The sequence below is a fragment of the Sinocyclocheilus anshuiensis genome, unplaced genomic scaffold, assembly GCF_001515605.1.
Source record: "Sinocyclocheilus anshuiensis isolate Anshui unplaced genomic scaffold, SAMN03320099.WGS_v1.1 scaffold242, whole genome shotgun sequence".
Taxonomy (NCBI): domain Eukaryota; kingdom Metazoa; phylum Chordata; class Actinopteri; order Cypriniformes; family Cyprinidae; genus Sinocyclocheilus; species Sinocyclocheilus anshuiensis.
Window position 1 is genome coordinate 1,194,272 of NW_015546053.1, and position 5,340 is coordinate 1,199,611.

General features: G+C 32.5%; 1 protein-coding gene across 1 annotated transcript in view; it reads right to left on the minus strand.

Annotated features, from left to right (window-relative positions):
- The window catches only part of LOC107699211 (sodium/potassium-transporting ATPase subunit gamma-like), a 24,604-nt gene that overhangs the window by 892 nt on the left and 18,372 nt on the right, over positions 1-5,340 (minus strand). The gene's annotated exons all lie outside the window — the stretch shown is intronic.

A 5,340-nucleotide genomic window follows, 5' to 3' on the forward strand; every position in this document is an offset into this window, starting at 1 on the left:
CCCCCCCCCCCCCTCCTCCAGATTAACAAAGCCAAATAAGTGGATTTATTTTCACTACAGGTTAAACCAGTACATCCTTAAGCTCCAAGCAGGGGTGTTAAAATGCTGACCAACTGCAACAAGACCCAGTGCACTCATGTATACCCTTCAGGCTTGAACACTTCTCTGTGTGTGGGAACCTACAGGTACTGACCCTCTCACCATTACCTAAGCAGACCACTATTTACACTTTATTCTGCAAGCTCATTGAGATGTGGTCACGTCAAAACTGCAACAATTTTTAAGGTTAGATATACTTGTTTCAGCTTATTTCCATTGCAAAATTATAGAGAAATAACTAATTTGTTCTCTTTAAAATTATATGCTCATGGACTGTGTATTGTATTCTTGATATCCAACGTGCTTGGAGGTATTAAATAGATAGTTCACCCAAAAATGATGTCATCATGTACTCGTTCCAAACCTGTATGAGTTTCTTTTTTTCTGTTGAGCACCAATGTTTTAAATAAATAAATAAAATACTATGGAAGTTGATGGCTAACATCAACATTTTGGTTACCAACATTCTTCAAAATGTTCAACAGAAGAAAGAAACTCATACGTTTGAAAATGAGGAAGGTGAGTAAATGATGACATGAATTTATTTTTGTATTTTTTTGGGGGGGGGGGCTCAACTGTACCTGGTTTTGTGCCCTTGGTCTTTACAGATACTAAGTTGTCCTTTTGGTAAAGAGAAATTAGTAGAAATAATAAGAAAACATCTAACACTGGGCTAAAATAAAACAAAATACATTTGAGAACCAGAACTGACTATTACATAATACGATTCAATTATATAAACATGTTTATATGCAGTTTTAATATAATGGACCTCGAAAGTTTTTTTTTTTTTTTTTTTGTTTAATGTATGTACATGTATAACACTATCATTTGTATTATATCACCTTTGCATCAAGTTACAAAAAAATAAAACAAATAAAATAAGAATAAATAAATAAATAAACAAACAAATAAATAAATACATTAATTAATTAATTAATTAATAAAGTTAACAGCGAGGGCGTTTCTAATGCAGTGCATGGCAAATTTGACATAGTTCTCTCTTCTGACTGCCGTTATCAGTCTCTCTCATTTTTTGTCCTTTTATTGAAAGTCATGAAAACACTATCGCGGAGTTTTTCTTTTGCTATTTGAGCAAATGGGAATGCAACACATATTTGCGGTACTCTCCCATTCACTGCTCTTCAAGTTAACCCAACTATGACGCTGCCGAGAAATCCGGAAATGTGAAAAAAGGTCCATTAGGCTATTTACATGGGTGTATGTTACCTACCTGCAACTCGGAGTGGCTCCGTTCACAGTAAATGCTCCTCCACACCAACTGTTATCATTTACGTGTGTGGATCCTCTCAAACTCCACCATCTCTGCATATTTTCGTGAGTTTGAGTTTATTATAATGTTCATCTGGGAACACAAAGTGCTCCATTTCGTCAGATTTGTAAGGTAAATAAATAAACCAACACAGACACAGGACAGTATCAGTATGTTTCTCAACATGCTAACTGTTCATCACGATTTCAAAATAAATGCTCAAACCTTCGCTCTGAGTTTACACGTTTTGATGTCCACATAGCTATTCAAGAAATGACGTGGCTGTTGCATTTCTGTCATAAAGAAATCGCCAAACATTAAAGATTAAGTGTACATTTCAATTAAATGTTGTTTAGTCAATATTAAACAAGCATTAGATCGCGCTAAAGTGTAAAAACAATGGTCAGGCCGTTGGCGCCCTCTGCAGTCATTTGTTATAATGGATAATGTACGTTAGGTCTGTTGTTTATAGTACATTATTAATTTTAAGAGTTTTGTTAAAACCATACTTGCTTTTGATACTTTATTTGAACTATTTACCTCATTGATATTATATGTATTTTAAGCCTAATTTTAAAGGCTATTGTTAACTTAGGTCTGTTTTTATTATTACAAAAACTGTAATTATAATTATCCGATTACTCCATTAATCATCAGAATAATTGACCGATTACTCCATAACCAAAATAATCATTAGCGACGGTCCTTATTAAGCCTACATTTTTGGTTTTAATATGCTCTGCTTCACGTCGTGCCTAACAACGCCCTTCAGCCGTGATTTATTCACGATACAGCACCTCTCGTACCTTATTGCTTATATATATATATATATATATATATATATATATACACACAGGGTGTGAACTACGGGGGAGCTAGGGGGAGCTTGGCTCCCCTTAATAAGATATGCTGTCAAACGATTAATCGCGATCCAAAATAAAAGTTTTTGTTTACATGATATATGTATGTGTACTCTGTTTATGTATATATAAATATACACACATACTGTATATATTTGAAAATATTTACATGTATTTACATTTATATATTTATATTATATATATATATATATATATATATATATATATACACACACATATATATTATACACACACACACACACACACACACACACAAAGAAAAACAAGTAAATAGAATAGAAAAAATAGAATAGAAAAACTTTTTTTTTTTTTTATTAGAATTGGAATGCTAGAGTTAGAGGGTCAAATAAAGGTGGAACAGATGTGTTTTTAGTCGTTTCTTGAAGATGGCTAAGGACTCTCATGCAGTGAAAGAAAACACACTAAATAGTCTACATTACGTGAAGTAGTCTAGACTTCACGTAATTTATGCGTGCGCTCTGTAGGGATGTTTTGAATGGTTTTTGCAAAATACTCGATAATGTCAAATCGCACATCGTTAAAACAACAAATACGATATTATCGCAGACGATATATATCGCACACCCCTAGTATATATACACACACACACACACACACATACAGTGTTGGGTGTAACTACTTACTAAGTAATTAGTTACTGTGATTTAATTAATTTTCCCTTGAAAAAGTAAAGTAAGGGATTACTCTTATTTTTTTCTGTAATTTAATAACAGTTACGTATTATGCAATTGAACTTAATACTGTGTATAGACTGTAGAACATTTATATACAATACAATAGCGGATTTAACATCAGAATTTAAAGTCTAACCTTAAAATGCATGCTTTTTATGTACCCTTTATACTTTAAATACTTTGGTGAGTTAATAAGAATATTGGTAACACTTTCGTGTCCAATTCTCACTATTAACTTGTTGGTTATTAGCATGAATATTACTGAGATATTGGCTGTTTATTATTACTTAAAAAGCACATATTAATGTCTTATTCTGCAAGACCTTATTTTTAGGCAAAAAGTCATAGTTAATAATTAGTTAATAGTGAGAACTGGACCCTAATCTAAAGTGTGACCAGAATAATTCATGTAGTTATCTATTATATTTTTGAAAGAATTAAAATAACCGTTACCTTGTATGATTAACTTGTCTAGGTTGATATAGGATTTAGAAAATAATTAGTAATAAGTAATTAAATACTTTTTGGAGAGAGTCATTTGTACAGTAATCGAATTACACTGTTGAAGATGTAATTAGTAACATTAGTAACTAGTAATTAATTACTTTAGAGTAACTTACCCAACACTGTGTGTGTGTATATATAATACTTACTTAATATAATTGTATAATTTTATATAATTTTTAAATTACATTATAAAAAAAATTAATACTTTTAATACTAAAATTACTAAAAATAACAGAGAACCAACCACAATTTTCTGAATGAAACCTAGGCCTTTCTGGGGAGAGACAGTGCGTTCCCTTGTGACTTAATTAAATATAAGTAGAAACAAGCAAGAGAGAATGAAAGAGGGGAAAGTGAAAGAAAAAGATGAATGTGATGCTAGCAGAATGCTTCAGCTCATGAGCGCAGCTGACAGGCCCTGTCTCGGCCTTTAATGACTTATTTATTCAAGCATAATTAAGCTCAGGCCTGGAGCGGTGATTAATGCTCTTTGTCAGCTTGCAGAACAATACTTCAAACTTCCTGAGCCCTGGCTCATCTCCAGCTCTTCTTTTCTTTCTGTTCGTCTAACCATGCAGTTCTTTACATCTAGGGGCAATGACCAAGACTGTGATGTACAGCATGATATATGTGATGTAGACAACACTGGGGTAAGATGAGCCACTGTAAGCTGACCTACCTTGAGGGAACTTCACCAGTGGTTGTTCAATATGATTTTAAATCTTGTGTTACATTGTTGATTATTATTCAGAAATGATAGTTTAGACACAGAACAAAGGGACAACCAACAAATCTTTAAGGAAAAACAGACTTCTGAAAATGAGAGTTCTGTGGAAGAGAAATACAATCCAGACAATTTGAACATGTCAGCTTGTGAATTTATCAGGGAACTTTGCAAGCGATTACAGTGAAATCCATTACACTGGCTTAAGGACAGTTAAGAAGTTGGCAGATTTCTTTGAAGAATCCGAGAGCACATTACGTTAGAGAAAAAAAGTCTTTACTTTCGAGGAAATTGATGTAAGGGGTTTTCCATGAACTTCCGTGCTGAAGAAAAAAAAAATCCAAACACACTGAACTGATGGATGAAATGTTTCACAGCCTCGCATGGACATCTGCTGAATGTTTTTTTTTTTTTTTTTTTTATGTTAAAAATTACAAATATTAAAACTTTCTGAATATTTAAAATAAATTAGATTATATTTTCTTAGTGGGGGAATAACAAAATAAGAATAACAGATCAATAATAATAATAATAATGTTACTTTAAAAAGTTAATTTTAGTATTAATTTTTATAATTTATTTTTGTCAAAATATGCTATATTGCTTTCTAATAATTTGAGTTGATATGAGACTAATGAGTACTAAGCCTAAGTAACTGACAATCATACCCTTCTCTCCCCTATGTGAGACGTAGACTGCTTGTCCAGAATTTAGCCGGTCAGTTCAGCTGGTGAGTTTATCTGTGATCTTTGCACAGGAAGCAGGTTTTAATCTGGAGAAATGATCGTTCAGGATTAGTGAATACTCACAGATCTGCATAAATCGGTGTTTGCTCAGGTTAAATGAACCTCAGGATGTTTCCTGGAACTCCACTGAAGCCAAACATTATAATTTAAGTGGAAATCTACCAGTTACAGAAGGTTTTAAAGAAGAAGATGCAGTATTGAAATGCTTGGATATAGCAAATGTAACAGTTAAAGAAACAGCCATGTCAGTTAGAATATGCCAACAAAAATTACTGTAAATTAATTTATTTTACTGCCATTATTTTATATAATTGTTTGTAGTTATGCATTTATTTATGAGGGACAAAACAAATTAACTACACTGTAAAAAATGGCCGTGAATTTAACGGTAAAAGACTGTAAAAATGGTTAACAG